Source organism: Pongo pygmaeus, chromosome 14, assembly GCF_028885625.2.
Source record: "Pongo pygmaeus isolate AG05252 chromosome 14, NHGRI_mPonPyg2-v2.0_pri, whole genome shotgun sequence".
NCBI classification, from domain to species: Eukaryota; Metazoa; Chordata; class Mammalia; order Primates; family Hominidae; genus Pongo; species Pongo pygmaeus.
In genome coordinates, this window is record NC_072387.2 from 97,494,930 (window position 1) to 97,520,572 (window position 25,643).

General features: G+C 34.9%; 1 long non-coding RNA gene across 1 annotated transcript; it reads left to right on the forward strand.

Moving 5' to 3' along the window:
* Positions 1–3,222: 3,222 nt before the first annotated feature.
* On the forward strand, positions 3,223–14,099 carry LOC129011481 (uncharacterized). Its single transcript, XR_008493337.1, has 3 exons — positions 3,223–3,562; positions 4,197–4,251; positions 14,034–14,099. It is a non-coding gene; the product is annotated as an uncharacterized LOC129011481 (long non-coding RNA).
* The last annotated feature ends 11,544 nt before the right edge of the window (positions 14,100–25,643 follow it).

Consider the following 25,643-nt stretch of genomic DNA (forward strand, 5'->3'; position numbering starts at 1 on the left):
AGATTCATAGATAAGAATGGGATCTATTTCTCTTCTCTACCCAAGTCTCAAGAACGATGATGATGGAGGTAAAAAACATAAGTGAGGGAGAAACTTAAATAGTTATTCACACAGAAGGGATAAATGTTAACCGAAACATCCCTAGTGTTCCTTAGAATAATTTGAAAGTTTGTTCAGACATATGTTGACTCATTGCAGCAGTCCTTCCTTCAGAGTTAGTGTTTATGAAAGTTATTTAATAAGGGTGACCTTGGCTTTTATTTAGTTATTTTGAAATAGACAAGTATGTCCAAGTTATAGAAAATAATATAACGATTATAATCACAGTACCCAGATTAAAAAATAAAGTTAAAATCAAATTCCCCAGCGTTTCTCTCCCTATCCATGTTATCCCTCTCTTCCCACTTATCTGAAATTTGGTATGCATCAGTCCCACAGGTGTTTTCAAAAGTTATTACATATCTATCACAAAACAACACAGAGTATGGTTTTGATTGTTCTTAATCCTTGAAATGAGTTTTATTATATTGCTCATATGCTTCTGTAACTTTCTATGTTTCATCAATACAACGTCAGCGAAATCCTTTCATGTTGACACAGGCTGCTTCAGTGCACTCATTTTCTCCATCTTAATTTTGTCTAATAGTTGATAGGGATAAGATGGTGAACTTCCATTTTGATCATTTTGCCTTTTTTCTTTTCTCTTTTAGCAAAATTGAAAGTACCCTGATGAGTATTTCAGGCAGTTTCTGGGTGAGAGAACTGACTTTGGCAGGAGTTTGTATGCCACAGTTGTTCTCCCCTTTCAGAGCTGAGCTGAAGTGTTAATTACTTATTCCAACTGGCAGTCTTGCAAAAATTTCTTTGAAAGCAAGGGCTGAAATTGTGGAGATAGTAGCTGTGAAATAAGAGCATAGCAACCCGCATTTATACCAAACAAGGTAACAGAAACAGGCTGAAGCAGTGTCCCTACAACTGGCCCAAAGTCTTAAACAGAACAAAAGAAAATATACACAGACGCGAACATGATTGACAGTGGTATAGATGACATATGCTTCTATCATTCTTCCATTTAATCCAAATTGAGGGATGATACTCTTTTCTCAGCTCACAGAATGTTGGAGGTTTTTAGAGACTCAACCAAAGAAGTCAGCGTCAAGAATTCTCTGGCCTCCATCTGTATGCCCAAATAGTGTAAGATTTCTGTGCATAAATGGACTGATTATAATAATAGCATTATTTGAGTGCTTATTCTGAGCCCAGCAACATTGTAAAAACTAACATATAACCCATTTATTTTTCATAAAGTCCTAAGAAATAAAAACTATTATCTTTTTCCAATTTACAAGTGAGGAACTTGAGCACAAAGAGATAAACTACTCAGCTCAAGAATGAAAATCTTTAAAAAAAAAAAGAGCCAAAATTAAAATCCCTGCTCAATAATGTGCTCATTTTTTTCAGATACTATTGACTGATGCATTACTACTTACCATTTCTGTTAATCCCTTAGGACGAATTTTATACAGTAGACATAATCTCATTTAGATCCCCTTCCAACCTGTTCAAATATAGGTCCCTTAGATGTTCTGAAAACTGAGACACTTTTTCCAGATACCCCCAGATTAAGTAAAAAGAGCTTGAGCTTGATTAGACATGACTTTGTTGTAAATATACATCTATCATTTACTAAGACTGACCATCAATTTTCTCATTTTTAGAATGGAACAATAAGAGTACTTCATACATTGTTGTGATAACTAAGTTAATATATACAAAGTTGTATTGGGTGAGATCCACAATTGAGAACACAATGTGTGAAGGACCCAATGTCATGAGTTTAGGAAACTATCAGCTATTAGAGCTAGCTAAAGTCCCAAAGATAATCTTGGAGCATCACTTCAACAGAAACAACCCTGCCACCACCTCTATCACCACCTGAATGAAAACGAGTGCACAAAGGATGGCAATCATTAAAAAGTCAGGAAACGATACATGCTGGAGAAGATGTGGAGAAATAGGAATGCTTTTACACTGTGGGTGGGAGTGTAAATTAGTTCAACCATTGTGGAAGACAATGTGGTGATTCCTCAAGGATCTAGAACCAGAAATACCATTTGACCCAGCAATCCCATTACTGGGAATATACCCAAAGGATTATACCTCATTCTACTATAAAGATACATGTGCATGTGTATTTATTGCAGCACTATTCACAATAGCAAAGACTCGGAACCAACCCAAATGCTCATCAATGATAGACTGGATAAAGGAAATGTGGCACATATACACCATGGAATACTATGCAGCCATAAAAAAGGATGAATTCATGTCCTTTGCAGGGACATGGATGAAGCTGGAAACCATCATTCTCAGCAAACTAACACAGGAACAGAAAACCAAACACCACAGCTTCTCACTCATAAGTGAGAGTTGAACAATGAGAACACATGGTGGACACAGGAAGGGGAACATCACACATTGGGGTGTGTCAGGGGGGTGGGGGGCTAGAGGAGGGATAGCATTAGGAGAAATTTTAAAAAATCATAAAAAAGGCTAGGGACAGCCTTTGGGTGGGGCACAGTTGATAAAATGAAGCAATTCCCTCACATTTCCTACTATAAGGGGTCAAAATATCAAGAGAAGATATCATGAAGTCTGTAACAGACTGCACAAGGAGTCAGATCTTTACTCCCTGGTTGAATGTTTGTTTATTTACCAAATAAGCTTCCAGATATGAATAAAAATGTGGAGAAGATTTGGCAGGCAGATGGCCAGGAAAAAGGAGAGCAAGAGCACCTACCACCAAACCCCAATCACGAAAAGTCACAGATAATTGATCCATCTCTCCTCCACAGGATTCAGGGTTGTAGGTCATGAAGGGGAGTCACTGTAGGTTTATGGGTGACAAAACAAGCAGAGAGCTAAAAAACAAGTGTCTCTGAATTTGCCACTTAATTTGACATGGCACTTCCCACTGGAGTGGTCAGACATTTGTTCAAACTGTCAATGAGCCAGTGATACCTGGTTAGAAGAGTAAGGATTCAGCTTTTATCATCAGGGCTCTCTTATGATCATCAGTCCACCATCAGTTCACTGAAGCCATGCAGAATGAAGCCATAGAACAGTCATTATGAGTCAACAAGGAGCAGACCTCAAATTGATGACAGAGAGCCACAGAAGGAGATGATGTTTGTTTTCCCTCAAGAGCTTCCCTTCCACAATCTGAATGGGAACCACGGGGAGAAAGGAGAGCATGTGAAGGAGCAGATTTTGACTCCCATCATGCTCCAGGCTGCTCTCCCTCTGTTTAGTTTGCACTGGTGGGTGGTGGGGAGTTGATGCTGAGAAAGGAAAGCTTTGAAAAAAATGAGAATTTGAAATATGAAACAAAATGACAATTCTGTAAGATCTAAAAGTATTTGTTTCAATAATCTTAACTACCTGAAATGTATAGAACTAAACTGAGATGCCATTAAGGAACTCAGCTACCCAGTGGTAAAGCTGGTAAAGCTGGGAGGATTGATGGAACATTGCTAGTAGCCATTACTGGAGAAGTAACAACGTAAGTGAATCTTCAAACACCTGCAAGTTAAAATCGCATACTTAATCAGTATGCCAGTTATTAAGCTATTGACTTTCACTCTTAACTTGGCTTGCTTTTTTTTTTTTTTTTTTTTTTTTTTTTTTTTGAGACGGAGTCTCGCTGTGTCACCCAGGCTGGAGTGCAGTGGCGCGATCTCGGCTCACTGCAAGCTCCGCCTCCCGGGTTCACGTGATTCTCCCGCCTCAGCCTCCCGACAAGCTGGGACTACAGGCGCCCGCCATCATGCCTGGCTAATTTTTATATTTTTAGTAGAGATAGGGTTTCACCAGGTTAGCAAGGCTGGTTTCAAACTCCTGACCCCAAGTGATCCACCCGCCTCGGTCTGCCCAAACAAAGTGCTTGGATTGCTGGCGTGAGCCACCGCGCCTGGCCTGAACTTGGCTTTCTAAACTCCATTTTGTGTTGCTGGGATTTGGACTATGGAAACCTCAGCTTCTCATTTGACAACTGGTTCCTTGCGATGTTCTACCGACAGGGAGACATAGAAAGAGATGGAAAGATGAAAAAGAAAAGACGTGCCCTGTTTGTTTGTTATGCTTGTCAACATTGCCTCTGCAATATCCCTTCAACTTTGTACTAATTCCGATTCTAGCTTTTTTCGTATTCTCGGCACCAGCTGGACGATGCCATCGCCATCCCCCGAAGAGGTAAGAGCCACAGATCCATGGGATACCTCTCAGCTTCTAGTTTCTAATAATCTTAAATTCTTACCTTTCTTCTCCCAGCTTTAGGGGTGATATTTGGTTCTTAAAGTTACTATGACTGTGTTAACCTGTGTTCATTTTTCCTTTCCAGTTTTCCAACACTGGAAATGTTTAACCTTTTTACATTAATAGTTCTCTTAAAATATCTGATGTTTCTTTTGCTTTCTTGATTGGACCCTGATTGATAAAACCAGGTAAAATAGCTACAGGCTTGATAGATAGTAGGTACTCAGTAAATATCGGTTCTTGTTCCCTGGTTGGAGGTGAAAATAAAAGTAGGAATCCTACTATGCCTTTTTCTCCCTAACTTGTCAACTGAGAGGAACATTGTCCTAAAATAAAGCCATGTGGACTTTTACTCCTTAAATAATTTTGATATGATAGTGGATGTATGTATTCTTTATAGATAATACGTATTATCTGTCACATTATACACACCACTGTATATGTACGTATCAATGGGTGCACCCAGACACGTGTATATTAACTATATAAGTGTATGTATATGGGCAAGAACAAGGAAAATAAGGGAGCATTGCCTTTAATAATGGTAAAATATTTTTTCTTAATATTTTTATAGTGTGTGTGCTTAGTGTTGTCATTTTTATATTATTTAATAATATAAATTATTAAATATAAATTATATTTATATTATTAAATAATATATTTATTATTTTATTTTATTAACATTTATATTATTTAATAATCAGAGATTTCATAGTTCCTGCATTTTAAAATCTTATTTCTAGTGACAATAGCAATGTACATTTCTATAACTTCAGAATCACTACGTAGGTCATTCAGTAACCACCTTAAGGTTTCATCAAGACATAGGAAAATATAAGGAATGTGCTTTAGAATCATGCCTCTGAACTTGGTACCTGTCTTGTCAGATTTCATGGCCCACTGTTGTGCCATTGAAGAGCTTGGCTACATCTACATAAAATCTTCCTGATTTAGGGATGTGAATTTCCTGATATTATATTTTTATGTTCAACCATTTTAATTTAATTTTATTTCCTGTCTGAATTTCTTTTTCTGTTTCACCTTATCATAATTATTCTTTTTATTCTGATGATTTCACCTTCCTTGATGAATAGCTCAGACATCTCCTGAGAATGATATGAACTCCAGTTATTTAACAAAGTTGAAATTTCATTCTGTAACAGAGAGACAGATGCTGCTTATGTTGCCCCAATGAATCTGAAATCTATAATCTCTGAGCATTTTAGGTTTTGGTACCTGGAATCCCTGGGTAACAATTAGTTTCTAACAATGTACTTCAATCTTCTTATAGCAATCTCTGATCACTCATATTTTCTATCTATTCTCATAGAACAACACATAAAAGTGAAATAGACCTGCTTTTCACCACCTGTAACCTCTAAAGGAGCAAATTTTTGATTTTCTTTTGTCCCGAAGCTTCTTATAACAGCAATAAATATTCACTTAACTTGTTGCAGAGGGTTATGTGGTGGTGGGATAGGGGGGTGGCAGTGGGAGAAATGTCAGTGATGTCAATGGATAAAACAAGAAAAAAACAACAAAACAATAGGAGAGGAGAAAGAAACTTGAAAGCCAAAGATCATTTGTTATCATATAAAAATATATATGCATCTCTGAAAGAGGTCCACATATACAAATATATGTAAATGTGTGTGTGCAAAATATAAAATATTTTTTCATTTATTTTCTATGTGCTTTAGCACAACTAATATGGATCAAATACTAGAATCTACTATCTGACCTTTGTGGAAATATGTTAGCATTTTTTACTATTTTCTCTCAGGGGTACATTGTGAGGTATGTGAAAGCAAGTCCTAGGGCCTATTGAGTAGTAATTATATTAATATATATATATAGAGAGAGAGAGAGAGTAAATTATATGTAGTAAATACATATATTATGATTGAATAAACCTACAGGTTGCCTGTTGACTATTAATTCATTCATTTATTTGTCATATATATTTTAAGTACCTAATTTTTGCAAGGCATTGTAAATAGAGCAGGAAAAGAATGCAACAATAACAAAAACGCCGACCAAAACTCACTGCCTTCATGATGCTTATATTCTAATTGGATTATATGGACGCTATCAAATATATAATTGAAATATGTAGTGTATCAGATAGTAATGAATGTCACTGAGAACAAGGCAAGTAAGGTGGATAGGGTGTGTGTGTGTGTGTGTCTGTGTGTGGTGTAATTTTTAAAAGGAGACATGGAGACCTCATTGAGAAGAGGCTTTTGAATAATCACTTAAGGAGATGGAAACAAAATGGGTCTTGTAAATAAAGGTAAAGGAAAGGGCAAGGGAAAGAGCCTGAGGAGGCATCAGTGTGCCAGGAGGGCTTAAGAACCAGGAGGAGGTCTGTGCATCTCAAGCTGAATGAGCTAGAGGAGGGTACAGTAGAAGGTATGATCAGAGGGGCAATTGGAACCTAGCTCTGTAGTTTTCCGTTAGCATTATAATGACTGCAGATTTTATTCAGAATAAATACGGAAACCATTGGAAAGTTTTGAGCAGAGGAGACTAATCAGATTAAGGGTGGAAGCAAAAGCCTGGGTAAAAGGCTATTGCTTGACAATAAAATGGCACAGGATGTTATAAAAATTGTGAGATTCTGTGGTATCTTGAAGGTACCTCCAACAGGATTCGGTTATGGGTATGAAGTGGGCTATGAGGGAAGGAAATAAATCAAGAGATATAAATTTAACAAACAGTGATGAACCTATCACTGTTTTGTTTTACTTGTATTATCTAATTTAATTTTATAAAGAAAATATAGTATTAGAAAATAATGGTAGAACTCATTATTTTTCTCATTTTACAGATGACAAAATTAAGATATGTAGAGGGACGCTATCTTGCCCCAGTCAGATGCTTATACTTGACAGCTCATGGATTCCAATCCAGGCAGTCAGGTTCCACTGTCTAAGTCTCAATAACAGGGTTCTGGGGCTTCTCTACAATGGCATTTAGAGTGTTCGTTTTAAGAAAGTGAAAGAATATTCCACTAGGGAGTATTACGTGCAAAACTAAAAAAAGACTTTAGGGAGAAATTTAAGAATTTGGTTCTGGAGTTGTTAAATTTGAGAGGTCATAAAGAAAGTTGGACATACAGGTAAAAATGGGGACTCTAGTTTAGAGATCAAATTTGGCATCATCAGACTGCAGGGTTAAGCTAACAGGTTTAGCAATAGGAATGAAAAGGGAGTGCGTCTAGATAGACTGTTCTGTTGCTTCATTTTACAATTTTATTGTTTAAAGCCAGATAAAGATTTAAGAACATAGCAATCACAACAACAAAGAAGAAGAAGAAGAAACAGCATTTGGAGCATATTATTATTTATAATATTAGAAATATTCTCCCTTGTGCATATTTTATGGATCTGTTCTTTGTCATGCTTCCTGTAGCTTAAATGGTTAAGAGCAATTGTGACCAGTAAGTGCCTGCTTATTCTCTTTTATTTTGATGTATTAAAATAAAATCATTTTGAAAGTAAAATTAAGTTTTCACTTTGATATTTATAGGAATGAAAAGGCAGAGCTTTTCTTTTTAACAATGATAAAATAATTTGAAAACAAATACATCATCTCACACAATGAATGAACTGTGGAATTCAATATAAGGTTAATTCTTATGCAACTTCCATTAAGCATGTACATCACAGAAATATGAGAAAATCTGGCTGTAGCACTGTTTTACTTACCATGCGATTTATTACCTAATGAATATGAAAAAATGGAATAAATCTGCACTGAAATTCTTTTATTTAACCAATATATCATAGTACATATGCTGTGCCAATCATTGCCTAAGCAGTTTAAACATATTAACTCATTTCACCCTCTGACATTTCTCTATGGTAGAAACTCTATTATTAGTAATTCAAAGGTGAATAAAGTGGAGATACAGAGACAATAAGCATGCTCAGAGACAAATATATAGCAACTGGTGCTGCCAGGATTGGAAGTCAGGTAGACTGGCACTAGATCCATGATTTTTACCTTTATGAAAATGTTATTATAATTGATCACTGGCATTTTTCATAATTACATTACTTATATGTTGACAACTTGGGTGTATATGTCAAAGATTCAGGAAGTGAGATTTTCGTTTTCCTTGAATAGTCTTTTGATGATGTATTTCTTTCACGAAGTGCAAAACAGTGATTGTATTTCTTCAGCTATTTTGGAGAAAGGCCTTGCTTTGTGTATGGCCCTTTTTATAAATTCTCATATCTATTTACACTTACACTTTCTCATTCCTGACCCCATCCTCTAGAAAAATGAGGAAAGTAGATGTGATTAATTACATTTATTTTATTTTTTTTCCGTTCTGAAGAACTTTCAGTAGTCAAAATGGAAGGAAATTAAGGTGGTTTTTCAATCCAATTTCCATTTTTTCTTAGGAGGAAATTGAAGCAGAACGTAATCCAAATCTATTCAGATAACACTTTGGTTCAATGAGGACTTAATCAAGAAAAGTGTCAACAGACTCATTCTGTACGGGCCAGACAGTAAATATTCTAAGCGTTTTTAGTTTCATACTGTCTCCCCTGTATTCTTCATTGATTATTTTTGAACCTTTGAAATTGTAAAAATTATTCTTTGCTCTCTAGAATGTACAAAATCTGTTGGGTAAGGTGGCTCACACCTGTAATCCCAGCACTTTGGGAGGCCGAGGCAAGTGGATCACTTGAGGTCAGGAGTTCAAGACCAGCCTAGCCAACATGGTGAAACACTACCTCTACTAAAAATACAAAAATTAGCCGGGTGTGGTAGCATGCACCTGTAATCCCAGCTACTCAGGAGGCTGAGGCAGGAGAATTGCTTGAACCTGGGAGGCGGAGGTTGCAGTGAGCTGAGATCATGCCATTGCACTCCAGCCTGGGTGACACAGCAACACTCTGTCTCAAAACAAACAAACAAACAAAAAAATTGTACAAAATTGGGCTGCAGGCATGACTAGCCCACAGGTGAAAGTTTGCACACTTCTGATCTAGATGTATATTTTTTCAAAAGTTACCAATTCCAATTTCACAGTGTGATTATAAATAGAATTTTTTCCCTTCCTCCATTCAACTTTCTACAAATATTTATTAAGCACCTAAGTCTCTCTCAGCCCCATCCTTGATGTTGTGGATACAGTAATGCATCAGGCTGACCAACGCTCTATGGTTACTGAGTTTTCCCTGCTGTAGGACAAGAAATAAGGATATCTGTATATAAATAGAAAAATATAAAAGTAGATATTAATAAGTACATGAAGGAAACAAAACAAGGCACTAGGGTAGGTAGAACATGAAGTGTGGTGCCTTTTTATTTGGGTGGCCAGGGAAAGTCCTGAGAAGATGTCATTCAAATAAAGTTATAAATGAACATATCTGTAGAATAAAGAAAAGGCTAGTAAATAGGGCTATTGGCATTAGGTGAGCAATGTAACACCAAAGGCTGACACTTAAAGCTAAGTTATCTTTCTTGAGGGGCCAACCTCCTGATAGCTGTCAATGTAGAATTTTTACACTTTTAGTCTGAGTGAAAGAATTCAGTCAACAAAGAACCTGGATCAGGGTTGAAAGTGTTCAAGAAACAGGCAAGAAGCAAACTAATATCCCTGGATCATAGTTAATTGAGAAGCATAATGATAAATGAGGTTGGGGAGGTGGAAATTATTATGGGATTTACATTTATTTTAATTGCAATGGCAAATTATGGCAGGATTTAAGCAAGGGAGGAATATTATCAGATTCATGCTTTAAAAACATTACCCTGGAGAATGCAGTATGAGAATGCGAAAGCAAAATTTGAAAATGTAGATGTAATTCCTCTAGAAAAAATTCAAGCAAAGGCATAAAAAATGCTCTATGACGTGAAATTTACTTTCAGAAATAAAGATATAAGGACTGATTTAACTATCACTGTTTATCGTATACACCAGAATTTCAGGCTTCTCTTTCAAAAATAAAAAATGGAAAAGGAGAGCACTTTTGTGGTGTAAACATGAAAAATACAGTAAGAAGAGTTTTCTTATTTTTAACAATTAGTGTTTCTCAATATATTAGAAATTAGCAGATTCTGTAAACACAGGTGGTACATCAAGTTGTATTGATTTTCTTCGGGTAATTAATTTGTGTACCTTTATAAAGTACTATAAAGTACTATTTAATAATATTTTTACATAAAATTGGAAAAGCTTAACAGTGGTTAAAAGGACATTTGATGTGCACTAATGACTATTTTTTACATCCATTGTTTTCTATTATTGTAAGCATAATTAGTATATTTTGCTTAAAAGAAAAATGAGGTTCTGCTTGTTTGTCTTTCCGAGATTATGCCTGCATATTAAAAGGAAATGAAGAGAAAACAAATTAGGAAAAAAAAAAAAAAAACAAGAAAAAGGAAGTAATATAAACAATATTAATCAATTTCTGACAAAAATAGGTATTTAAATTGTTGTTTATGTGGGCCATCCTTGCTTGATGTACCAGTAGGAAGCTAAGTATCTACATGTTGTCAGATACATTTAGTTATATAAAAATTGATTTTAAACCTGTAACCTGTCCAGTGTTTTTTTCATCAGTAAGTCTCCCAAGAGGTCTAACTGCTTCTATTCCCTTCCTCAGTACATAATAAATATACTTTATAGATACACTAGCTGCAAGCAGACTGATCTGTTCAAAATTCAAACCAGAACTGTAAGCATTTTTGCTTAAAATTCTTCCACATCATAGCTAAGATGCTGAGCAATTCAAACTCTATACTGTAGTCTACACATCCTCAAATGAGTTTACTCCCGCCAACTCAGATTCCCCAGTTCTATACCAACTTCTTATCATTCCTGAAGTATAGGCTGAAATATTATCTCTACAGAGAGCTTCTTGACCATGCTAGTTGAATCCGCTTTTACTCTCTATTAGAGCATTTATTTTTATTTCCTTTAAGGGCTATTTCAATCTGTGCTTGCCTTGCATGTGAATATTTGCTTATATTGGTTGCCTCCCCTCAGTATATGAAAGTTTCTCTACTGGAGAGAACTCCGTTAATCTAATGACTTTTCATTCACTACATAGATTAGATATCTAGTAAACATTTGCCAAATGGATCGATAAGTTGGATAAGTAACATTATGTTACTGAGAACATAATATACCATTGGAAAACAAAATGACAGGACATTCCTGATACTCTATTTAGAAATATAAAGGAATATGTAATTACATTTGTTCAGACTTCTGGGCAGAAAGTTCACGTGATGAACACAGTATCTAACTGACTTCTCTACTGATTGCTCCCTCTCCCATATCCATAGATTCACAGCATTATGTATAATATGAACAGAAAACAAAAAACACGGAAAACTCTAGGATTGTGCTAAGCTATATAAAAGTGCCATATGTCAAAAGCTGAGGAATTCTTCCTATATCCTGCATTAATGAATTGAAAGCTCTGATGTGTGGCTTCTCAGGGAAAAAAAAATATATAGCATTGCTAACAAATAAATGTTCTAGAACCCTGAAGAACATCACTGGAATAAATTAGTTTGGAGTGATTAGGTCAGAAAGTGAACACTGGTAGTGGAGAAGAGGGGAAGAACTTCATTTGAATTCACTAATGGTTGTTTCTAAAATCAGAAGTATTTGGCAAAGGCACTGAACAGTCCCTGAAGTGATACGCCGCTATGCCCAGCAAAGTCCTTGTGGTGTGATAAGAGCTTAACCCGGAAAAGGAACCAGACATAAGAGTGATCTTGAACTTGCCAATTAAGGGAAATGATACAAAACGTCAGATATAGGAAAATGCTTACTTCCTCCTAAAAATATTGCTAATAATGGAAATAATTATAATAGTGGCAAATAAGAGCACTTTTTCTAAGCAGAGTCTATTCAAAGCACTTTGCATATGTATATTAACTCAAATCTCACCACAGTGCAATGATATAGTAACTAACTATGTTTATCCCCATTTAGTATATTAGGAAATGTAAAGCAGAGGGAAAAGAGGAAACTTTCTCCAGGCCCTACACTACTAGATGGTGGAGTTTGGCTTCACATCCAGGCGGTGTGAACTCTCCACTATGCTATGCTCTTTGCTTGTTGGTTTAAACAAAAGAAGACATTTAACAGTTGCAGTGTGGCAAATAATATTCCCTTGTTGAGACTCATGGATTTTAACACCTATACTCACTCTTTGGATTATTAAAATCATTATATAAATTACAAATCTTCTCTGTGTAAGATACAGGAAAAACTTTGCTATAGCACACAGGCAGATAACAAGAAAAAGAGAATATTATTAAATAGTTTATGTCCTAGATCTGGAAAACAGTAAAATCAAAAACAATGCAAATAACCCCCAAAACCAATGACACAAGAATACAAATACACACAATTCTAACATAGAGTCAGTTAAAATTCGTGTAAACTTAGCAAAGGAGAAGAAATATTGAAGATGGATGATAGAGAAAAAAATTGAAAGCATTTGCTTTTGCACATATATATATATATATATATATATATATATATATATATATATATATTTTTAGAAGGAATCTCGCTCTTTCACCCAGGCTGAAGTGCAGTGGCATAATCTTGGCTCATCGCAACCTCCGCCTCCTGGTTCAAGCAATTCTTCTGTCTCAGCCTTTCGAGTAGCAAGGACTAAAAGTGCGTGCCACCACACCTGGCTAATTTTTGTATTTTTAGTAGAGACGGGGTTTCACCATATTGGCCAGGCTGGTCTTGAACTCCTGACCTCGTGATCTGCCCAGCTCCGCTTCCCAAAGCGCTGGGATTACAAGTGTTGAACCACCACACTCGGCTGCTTTAAAATAAATTTTAAAAAACATTATAAAACAATATAAAACCACAAGATAATAAATAAAAATAATAGGATATTTTATAAGGGGCCAAGTAAAAAGAATTGGGAAAGATCTGGAAAACTGCTATAAAGTCAATATACATACAATCAAATTATTGATATTTATTATAGCCATCCAAAAGCAGAGTTGTCCCTGTAGAAAGTCAAGCAAGTGATTTGTAGGACAGATTTGATGATTTTTCTCTGATGCAGGGGACATTGGCAAAGGTTTGTAAAAAGACAAAAAGCAATACATATTGATGAAAGACATATAATGTTGCTTTTGGTAGTTGAGATTTAAGAAAGATACAATAACAACTGAAATAGAAGCAATCAGCCTATGCAAAAGCTAGTAATAATATGAGAGTATGGCAAAAACCAGGAAAATTAATTTTCGAAGATACCAATGTCAGATATACCCATTTTATTTAAACAGGAAAAAAAAAAAAAAAGAACATTGATAGTCCAAAAGAAAAAAAAATCAGGATGGTCTCAAATTTCTCTGTAACGTTGTGTGCATGAAGAGAAAATAATTTAGACAGTAAGCAAATGTGACTCATAATTAGCTAGTAAAATTGTGCCTTTGTATTTAAAAGCTGCAGAAATATATCTTGACATACATAAAATGGGTCTTGATATTTTTAAAACACTAGCTGCATACTCTTCCTGAGGTGGGGGAATATAGATGTTACATTCGGAAGAATCAAGAGGCTACAGTATAAAATAAATTTAATTGAGCATTGAAACCAGTTATTACAAACTGAAATTAAAATAATAAATTTTAAATTTATTTCAAAATAGTATACAATGATTAAACTCTAGTTAACAACAATTATAATTTAAATATTTGATGTTTTTAAGGGGTACAGCTGAAAGAAGTTCTTTGGAAAAGGAGACAGACAAACAGCCAAGTAAGGATATTGAAACACGTTTACTAACTACATTTTAAAAGAGAAAATACACTAATTTTTGGTTCAATATGTATTTGTACAATTTTTCATGATTGAGACCACACAATAAATATCAATAAATTACTAAAGTAGAAATTGTGCAGATTTTTTTCTTGCCATATGCATTAAAATGCATTAAAATGATAGCAATCATTTTAGTGATTTAAAATAACATTTTTACTATTAGTTAATAGTAAAAGTTAACTAATGATAGTTATTAACTATCATTAACTAACATAAGTTAACTAATGATAGATGATATTAAATTCCTTGGAAGTTAAGCTTGTGTTGAACACACACAATCTCAAGTATTATTTCTATTTTCAAAAAGAATTTAAGCCAGAATTATAGTATATGTATGGTCTGGTGGCAGGTTGAATAATAATCCACAACTCAACAACTGAAAATGAATTAACTAAATCTTCAGTTTAGGAAGCACAAAAATAAAACTAACTAAATAATAGGAATATAAAAGGAAAGGATTACTTAAAGAAAAGCATAAAGATAATAATTTAAAAAAAGAATAGATTATCACCTCACAGTTTAATAAGTTCCAAATGGATTAAGCATTCTAAAACAAATACAGTGCAATTTGAAGAAAATAGAAAGAATATTTTCTGCTTTCACAGAGAGACTATTCTAGACAAAGAGACCACACAAAAAAATCTAAGGTCTATGACTGATATATTTGAGCATGTTATAGAAAAAAAAATTGTACATTTATGTGATTTAACAGATCATAAAGAACGATCTGGAAAATAGTTTGAAACAGAAGTGGTTGTCATCAATATTCTCTATAAAGTTCTTACAAAACAAAGATGATGGTAAAGGCACATGAATAGATGATCTCAACAAAAATGCAAGAATCGAATAGTCAACAGGGCACGTGGCTCACTCCTGTAATCGCAGAACTTTGGGGGGCTGAGGAGGGTGGATCATTTGAGTTCAGGAGTTTGAGAGCAGCCTGGCCAACATGGTGAAACCTCATCTCTACTAAAAATAGAAAAATTAGCCAAGGGTGGTGGTGGGCAACTGTAGTCCCAACTACCTGGGTGGCTGAGGCATGAGAATTGCTTGAACCCTGTAGGCGGAGGTTGCAGTGAGCCGAGATGGCACCATTGCACTCCAGCCTGGGCGACAGAGTTAGAAATCCATCTCAAAACAAACAAAAAGAATCAAAAAGTCATTCAGCAGAATACTAAAAATGCAATGGAAGGAATAGGAGACGGTCTTTATTGTTTCTGGTTTAAATATGAAAGAAGAATATTTGAAACTACTCGCTATCAATACAAATAAAATGAATTAGTGCTAGCTATTAGGAGGAAGCATGATTGTGTTTTCATAAAATAAATTTGAAAAAATTGTCAGCTAATTATTTGCCTACCTCTTTAATTTTTGAATTATTTGGAATACCTGTTTAGGAAAAATATTAGATTGTGAGCAAATGAGCAAGTAGCTTGAAAATGAAAGTTAAAATATTTAGATGACAATTAATAATGGTTATATATAAATTTTAAGGCTAAAAGAGTAAGAGAGAACAAAAATGGCCTTAAAAATAATATCAGTTTAAGAAACTAATCATGATCTGAGACTTTATGTACATTTATGTTTATATTGGAAAATTAAAAACCAAATTTATAACACAGAAGTTTTCAAGAAATTAATTTTCATGGCAGTAGTCATAAAAGCTTTATAATGTATATGAATACTAAAAGCCTTGATTTTAAATCGCCTTGAATTCATCTTGAGATTATTGGAGGAGGAAGGTATAATTTCTTTGCCCAGCTCCTTAAAATTAAGGACGTAATTTATCTTCTATCTCTCTGATAGAGGTAGTAGAATGTTTATTACACTCCGATTAATTTATTAAATGAGTAAAGAAACATAACAATAATGCAAAAAGTTATATAAAAGATGAAGAAAAATATTATAAGATCCATGGTGTTCTATTAAATCAAAATAAATGAATATAAATATGTATTATTTATAACAATTTAGCAATTCTGTTGTATGAATATTTGGTTGTTGAATCCTTTCTGCCTTAATTTATTTTTCAATTGATTGGTTTAATTTTTATGCAAAAATTATACCTTTAAATTATACCATTCATTGACAACTGCATTAGAAGCAAAGGAGGTCCAGAAAAATAAGAAATGGTCCCTAAACCCATTGTTACTTAATTTGTCAACAGAGGTACAAAATCGTAACCAAAAAAAGGGCATGATAGTGGAGCTGACGAAGATAAACCAAGCTGGACACTAAGTAAAATGGTAAGAACAGATTTTAATCAGGAATATACTCTTATGAGTATACTCAGTGTGAACTGAACTCACGTTCAATTTGTACAGAGGTGCCTGGGAGTTTTAAAGGGAGTATGTGGGAGTAAAGAGTGGAGTGAGCAGAGACTTGGAAAGGCAGGGAAGTGAAAAATTACCAAGGGCTGCTCAGTGTAAATGCTGATTAGATCAGCTGTGTTTGCTGGCTGGCAATTACAGAAGTTAGGATTGTATGCCCACACAAAGGAATTGCTTTCAGTTCTGTGAGAAAGACACTCCTTAGTTTTAAGATATATATACATCTCAACAAAAAAAGAAGGATTTCACAATTGTATTAGTCCATTTTCATACTGTTATAATAAACTGCCTGAGACTGGGTAATTTTTAAAGAAAAGAGGTTTAATTGAATCACAGTTCAGCATGGCTGGGGAGGCTTCAGGAAACTTACAATCATGGCAGAAGGAAAAAGAGAAGCAAGGCACCTTCTACACAAGGCAGCAAGAGGAGAAGTGCTGAGCAAAGGGGGAAGAGCCCCTTATAAAACCATCAGATCCCATGAGAAATCCTTCGCTATCACCAGAACAGCACGGGGGAATCCACCCCCATGGTTCAATTACCTCCACCTGGTCTCTCCCTTGACACGTGGGGATTACGGGGATTGTGGGGATTACGGGGATTATGGGGATTACAATTTAGAATGAGATTTGGGTGGGGACACAAAGCCTAACCATACCAAAAATCGAAAGCTTTTTTAGTAAAGGCTTTAAGAAGGGTTGTCAGGAGCCTATCTTCTGGTGTTGGCCAGAACAAATGATAAATTCCTTTGGCAGTCTAGAGCCTTCTTACGAATTTAAGAGAGGCTAAGTTCATCCTAGGAATATGGCCTTGAGCTGTTAGAAGCGATGTCAGTGCTTGCTTGAGTCTTTTAATGTTGGGGGATGGGATGGACAAAATCATTCCTGTTGAGAGGTTGGCCTAGGTGGAGGCCTTGTCCAGAAGAGGATGAGGAGCCTGGCTAGAGTGTGGTCAAGGAGAAAATCTTTGTCAGAGCAAGGGCTAAAATGTCTCCAAGATTACACATTATCTTAACACAAGACATTACAGTACTCTGATTTATGTTTGAATTGATGTGGGAATATCTCATCTAAAACGTCAAAACATATTTTAAACGCAATGAGAAAGTAAGAGTATACACAGAGACTAGCATGGTGCCTGGCATAAAGTTGCACTGGAATAAATATTTTATTTTTGAATAAATGAAGATAGTTGAACCTGAAGGCACTACTGTAAATTTCAAGATGCTTTTAAAAATCTTAATTTCTCTACATGTAGTTTGATAATAAAATTGATAATATAGTTTGCTTATTAATCTTATTCATACTCAAAAAGAAATGGTTACATTCACTGTTTTGATACTGTGGGAAAAGAAATCAAATGTTTAAGGCATGCCAGGACTTCGTAGCTGCTATTTAAGATGTTGTTTTGCTGCTTACCTTTTTTTTTTGCTTTTGCTTTTTAATGAACAGCTTGTTTCTGAAGTAGACACACACAATTTGGAACAGTTCTCTACAGTTCAGCACAATATGGTTGAATTGGCAGTCTCTGCTCTGAGGAAGCCATTATTGTCTCAGCACCAAAACTTCATTAGTCAAATCCCTATAGAATGAGATCTTTACAAGGCAGGGATAAGACTAATGGCGTGAGGAGGGCACAGATATGCTACTCTTTACACTTGAAGAATGTTTACCATAGAGGAAATGTGGATAGCTAGCTTATAATGTGTATGATTTGCTTTGGTAATTCATTAAGAAGAAACAAAGGATTCAATTTGTTTTCAAAAAAAGATTTTATTGATAAAAATTGAAAATATCTATTTAATATACACATGTATTAAAGTTAATTTTAAAATACCTATTACTATGCTTTCTGGAGACGTGAAATATAAGTCGTTCCCAAACTAAACTTTTCAAAAATAGTGTCTGTAAGATTTGTTGGTTGAATTAAGCATTGTCTCTTATAAACTATTCAGCTAATCAGAATTTAATGAGAAACAAATACATCTGGATGTTAAAAATTTCTCCATATGTGAAAAAATTTTCTTACCAGCTTTTATGAAGGGAGTAAACCTTTCATAAATAAATGATATATTTCCTCTTTGCAAAGTATAAGAACCTGATAAATACATCTTCCTCACAACTCAATCACTATTTTGAATTATATTTGTGCCACATTATAAAATTATATGTTAAAAGGTTAAGTAAAATATTTTAATTTGTAGAATAAAAACCACAATAGGCCAAAATCTTTCCTAAACCTGGAAACGCAAGGTATACATGTATACACAAATACACACACACACCAGTTTATATATACAGTTACATGTTGATTAACTGTGGGGATACTTTCTGAGGAATTCAGCTTTAGGCAATTTTTGTCATCGTGGGAACATCATAGAGTGTACTTACACAAACCTAGATGGTATAACCTACTACACACTTAGGCTGTGTGGTATAGCCTATTGCTCTTAAGCTTCAAACCTGTACCACATGTAACTGTACTGAATAATGCAGGCAATTGTAACACAATGGTAAGTATGTGTGTATCTAAGCATATCTAAACATAGAAAAGGTACAGTAAAAATACAGCATTAAAATCTATGGGACCAGTATCTTACATATGGTCTGATACTGACCAAAATGTCATTATGTGGTACATAACTGTATTTAATTTCAGGCACTGTCTATTTTTAAAACTTAAAATGGATATTACCAAATATTTGAAAGAGCTAAAAGTTCTAGTTCTAATTCTAGTTATTATAAGAGATATATAATATAATAGATATATAGTATAACACATAGCTCTATATGTTTTATATAATATAATATAAATATATCTCTATATAGGTTCCAATTCTAATTCTAGTTCTAAGTCTGAATTTTAATGCAGATTATTAGAAGATGTGACATAATAATATATTTTGTAAGAAAAATTGCATGTAATATGTATATAAAATGTAAAATGTACAACATGATTTAGAACATTTAAAATAAGAACAAAAAAATTAAGGTATTTAAAAGTGTTGTCAATAGTAAGCTACAGTAGAGTTATGCTAACCATATAGGAAGCATTAAATAAATACCTTACTAATTTTTTATATGATTTTATATTTTGAATGGAATTCTAGAGTATTCAAATTAGATAATTTATAAGAAAATTATTTAAAATTTCTAATATAGGTGTATCTGACTAATTAAATTGTTATTCAGAATGGTATAGTTCACTTTATGTTTTTAATATTGATAAGTGGCAAAAGGATTACTTCATGTCAAAACTGTTCATGTGATTTTTAAATTTTGATTTACATTCTGTTACTTTTTAAAAACTTAGCTCCTCAAGATCATTCACAAATATAGAATATATGTCTCTTGTCTGAATTATTTTTGTATTTAATACTAAAGTTTTTACATAATAGGCATTCCTAAATTATTTACTCTTTAACTGTTTTATCAAAACATAATTAATTGGTGTACTGTTATATTAACTAAATTATAGAACCAGAACATAAAATATGTGGTGTAATCAATCAGAATAAATATTAATTTTTCTATGTTTAAATTATTAGAATAAGAACAAAATATCTGTGGCAATGTCAAGTTTTAACAAATGAATGCATAGTCAGTTTGATTAAATAGATGGAGCATGGGAATCTGATATTTATTGGGGTAAACTTTCATAATTACTATCAGAATCAACCTGTTTTAGATATCTTGCAAACCTAATAGGAAATATACTGCCAAAGTATACATTGCTTGACAAAACACCATAATTTCTCTGTATCTTTAAGGTTCCTAGTGATCTAATTTGTGTTTACTGTATAAGCTTTTTCAGTTAAGTAACTACTTTGAAGTTTTAATCTATGCAACATTTTTTTAAATTACAGAATAAATATTTTTCTATTTGAATTTTTCATTTGAGTCAGCTATTGGAGCCTCCAATAGTCTTCTCTGGAAACTGCATTGTTGAACAGAAACTGGAGATACTATTGGCATTCTGCCCATATTCTTGATCTTTCCTGGGTGGGCCATCTATTGACAGTTCTTTCTGTGTAAGAACATCCATTGGAAGCAGGGGCATGATTTCCTGCCCCTCCAAAGCCAAGTGGAGCATTAGTAATGCTGGGGTATATTCTATACAGCTTCTTAAAGGGTCTCTAGAGGAATTGAAACCAGTTTCCCACTGTGGTTAGCCAGTCACAGGAATACTGGCTTTGGTTCCTTCTCTGTCCATTTCATATAACATTTCTGTATGTTTGTTTTCACACTACTATAAAGACATACCCAAGAGTGGGTAATTTATAAAGGGAAAAGGTTTAATTAACTCACAGTTCCTCATGAATAGAGAGGCCTCAGGAAATTTACAATCATGACAGAAGGGGAAGCAGGCACCTTCTTCCCATGGTGGACAGAGACAGCCTGTGAAGGAGGAACTGTCAAATACTTAGAAAACCATCAGCTCTGATGAGAACTCACTCACTATCATGAGAACAGCAGGGGGAATCTGCCCCCATGATCCAGTCACCTCCCACCAGGTCCCCTCCTCAACACGTGGGGATTATGGGAGTTACAATTCAAGTGAGATTTGGGTGGGGACACAGAGCCAAACCATATTAATTTCCCTCCATAGTACTTCTGATTATTTCCTGATTGAAATACTTACGTCCAAATTTGTTACCAGAAGTGGTTCTAGAATGAAAGTCTTCAAGATGGGTTTCTAGAATGATTGCTTGCCTCCCAGGTGGGAATGAAGATTTCATTATTGTATAAAATAAATGTGATAGCTCTTGGTACACTATAACTTCACAATTACTAAGAATCTCACCTGTGGTTAATTGGATTGGACATAGCTAAAATGGAAGTACTAGCTTGTGCAACATGTCTAGGAGTTGAAATATATGGGGCAATGGTAATTAGAAAGACTGTGAAGTTGGCTAGCTTTTGGTTACTCTCATGGAAGTCTTGGAAAAGAAAAAGACAGTTTTAGGTCATCCAATTATTAATTCAGACTTTGCCATGAAAACCAGACCTTGAATCACATTGTTTAAAAGAGCCATCTTCCCCTGCATATGCTGAAAACAGGCTCAATATTTTACCATAACATTGGCAAAATCAGTACCCTGATAAGAAAGATGAGAAAATAGTGTGAGTCTGAGAGAATATACAGGGACTTTTGGTTGAATGTACTAATAAACCTTGAATCCACATGTTCATGTAAATGCTTAGGCTGATAGAAGCAATCCCTTCACTTTTCTTGACTAGAGTAGCCTCAAAAGTCTGGAGATGATGCAAAGACCACCCCTGAGGAGGATACCATGTATGTTGATGTTTTCCATCTTCAGGTTTTACTTGTCTCCTGTTCTTATTGCTTCTGGACCAATAATTAAGATTGACTCTACATGGCCCAAATGAAGAAATGAAAGGAAATGGATCATTCACCAAAGGATCTGCAGAACTTTGCTAATATTTACCAGAAGAAACCAGTAGGATATGCAAGTGAGTGCTTCTTAAACACATTAGAGGAGGGGTATGCAAATAAAAGGCCGCATTAGGGAGAGTGAATTTATATGGAAAGAGACTCTTTTATGACTCAGGATTTAATTTCCTGGTAAGGATGCCAGAAATGGAAATTTGGATCCTGAAGATCGAATGGCTTACAGTAAATGAGTGGACCTGCTAGAACAGCCTTGGCAGAGTATTTAGACAGAGGTCAGAGGCACAGAGATATAGGCATGATAGAATAGATTTAGTATGTAAGGCCAGAGAAAAGGCCCAGAAAACTCCTTTCACTAAGGAAACAAGGAATATGCTAGTGAGTACTGGAACTTCAAAAAGGTTGGTGGTGACAGCCACCATAGCCCAGAATGTATTCTGACAGATATAGCTATGAACCCATGCTTACTGGTGTAAATGTGAATGATAATATTCTGGTAAAGCAGAGGACAAGTGGTAGCATCTCACATTGTCAGAAACAAGTTAGGTTTAATTCCAGCATGTGTAGCAAGCCTGAAACAGCAATCAAGGACCGTACCTACAGGGATCTGTAGCAGTGGCTAATAAACTATGGTATTCCTAGGGGCCAGATAGGCAGCCAGTAAAGATATTGGATTGGATTATAGATGTCAAACAGATAAAGAGTTGTTCAGGAGAAGAATCATGATGGCAGCTATAAGAGGAAATCATGATTCCTTTCCCAGTTTCTGTACCTAGGATTATTCCTAGACAATAAGATCATCCATTAAAAAGGAGACTAGATCTTCTTGAGGAAATATCCTGCAGTGCCGACGTTGGTTTTATAACAGATATTTCTGAACCTTTTCCAATGGAACCCATGGCAATTTACCAAAGTAATTATGTATCAGGAGAAATGTAACTAACAGATATTTGAAAAAATGTTGGTTAGAGGATCTTACCTGGCACTGATACTAGGGATCCGAAATGTCATCGTAGTACCCTTTTAGAGTGGGGTCATGTGGAGGCAAGGTAATAAATGAAGTCCCGGTCCAAGGCCATCTCAATTCAAACAAGTTTGGGGTATCACTGTGTTGTCCTTTCTCCATGCTTTAAGCTGAATATTCGGGATGAATATACAGTCATAATGACATTTCAGTCAACAATGGATGGTGTTCCTATAAAGCTATAAAATTATATTTTTACTGTACCATTTCTATGCTTAGATACACATGTATTTTCCATTGTGTTAAAATTCACGTTTTCAGCCTAGAAGCAACATGCTATACCATATAGCCTAGGTGTGTAGTCAGAGCTATACCACTTAGGTTTGTGTAAGTATACTCCATGTTGTTCGCATAACAAAATCACCTAATGATGCATTTCTCAGAATGTATTCCCATTTGTTAACTGATGCATGACTGTACATATCAGCTTGCAGAAACCTTATATTGGCTTCCCACTGTATGGAACAAAAACTTTCATTACAAAGACCAAGTGGGAGTACTTTCAAACCATTGGCCACTTCTCCTGGCCAAGTTAATCAGAAGCAATAGCCATACCCTAAGTAGAATAGTAAAGAGTTATAACATATCCAAAGACTTAATAGTTTCAGGATTGCTGCTTTGTGTGCCCCACGAACTCTGGATGGATAATGGCAGATGATATAAATTAGCATAACCTTAACCTAGTGGTAACCTCAATCATATCTGCTGTGAAAAACTTTTATATGTTTTTTGAAAGAGATTAACACAAACTCTGACACCTGATTTATGGTTATCGATATGATGACTGCATTCTTTTTATTTCCCATCAGGGCATCCGTACAATTGCCTTAATTCTCCTGTTCTCTACTACAATTTACATATTGCATAAAGGCCTTGATTGTTCAGACGTTCCAGAAAGATGTCTTGTGGAGAAATGTGTGGGCAAGTGATTAGGAGGAAATCTCTATGAAAATTCAGGTTTCTGCCACATCAGTGAGGCAATTAGATTTGCCTAAAGGGAGTAAGAAACTATTTTATCTAAGTAACAAGGGAATATCAAAGGAGTAAAAATCTATTTTCTCTGAGTAACAAGGGAATGTCAAGAGATATCCAGGGGCAGGAACTACCCTGTAGAGTATAAGCATTCAGAAAACCAAGATGAAAAGCCTCACCTGCCGGGAATGCTGGCATTATCCAAAGCCTTACTGTGACTGTGTGGGTTAGCCATTTCCAGTTGAACGGGCCCTCCACTGAACTATCAAAAGGGGGAATTAATCCAGCCTCCAGCATCCTCCAGATTTGCTTCTCATGAATGTGAAAATGTATTCTATTACATATTGCAGAATTGCTCTTTAAGTGGTTGTATCAGCTTCTACTCCTAACAACAGAATTATGAGAGTTCTCTCTGGTCTACATCATCACCAACACTTAGTATTGTCAGACTATTTAAAATTTGCCAGTGTAATATGTTTGAAAATGTACCTCATTGTGGCCTTAATTTCTCCAGTTTCTATTCAGCTTAGCACTTTTCCTATCTTTATTGGCCATTCAGATCTCCTCCTCTCTAAATTGAATGCCCATATCTTTCACCATTTTTTAAAAAGCAGATTATGCTTATAGTTTTTATTTTTAAAACTTATTTATATATATTGCGATAAAATCATGTCCTTTGCAGCAACATGGATGCACCTGAAGGCCAATATCCTAAGCGAGATAACTCAGAAACAGAAAATCAAATACAGATTGTTCTCACTTATAAAAGGGAGCTAATCAATGGGTACACGTGGACGTATAGATGAAAACAATAGACGCTGGGGACTCCAAAAGTGGGGATGGTGGAGTGGGGGGTGATGACTGAAAAATTACTTATTACTGAGTACTATGTTCACTGTTTGTGTTATGGGTTCACTAGAAACACAATACCTTGCATTATGCAATATACCCATGTAACAAATCTGCACAAGTACCCCTGAATCTAAAATATAAATAAATAATTTTTAAAATGCAAATTAAAAAAATTCTTTATATATTTTGGCTATGAATATTTCTCAACTATATGCATTATAAACATCTTATAGTCTGTAGTTTGAATTTTAATATGTGTATAAAATATTTGGATGCACAGAAGAATATCATTAATGCAAATTTTACAAATATGTTTTTTCTATTTTTTGCTTTATACAAAAATTATTTCTGATATCAATGCCGTATAGATAATCACATATATTTTCTTCTACATTTAGTCTTTAATGCATAAGAAATCTATTTTTGGATTGAGTATATTGTAGAAATCTATTACTTCTCTTTCTCCTCTTCATAAGTAGGTTTCTTTTCACCACATTGTTCGAGGAATCATTGCTTTCCTCTAAAATTTATAGGTCCAGGCAAGGTAGCTCACACTTGTAACACCAGCATTATGGGAGGACACAACCAGCCTGGGAAATATAGTGAGACCCTGTTTGTACAAAAAAATACAAAAATTGGCCAGGCTACATGGCCTGTGGTCCCAGCTACTTGGGAGGCTGAGGTGAGAGGATCATTGAGCCTGGGAGGCAGAGGTTGCAGTGTGTCAAGGTAATGTCGCTGCACTCCAGCCTGGGTGACAGAATGAGACACTGTCTCTTAAAAAAGAAAATAGAAAATTGCAAAGACAGCTCTTCATTACATCTAATTTCCATACAGACATAAGTCTACTTCTCTACTATAAACTGTATTTTACTAATAGATTTATTTTCACTGGCACCACTATGAGGAA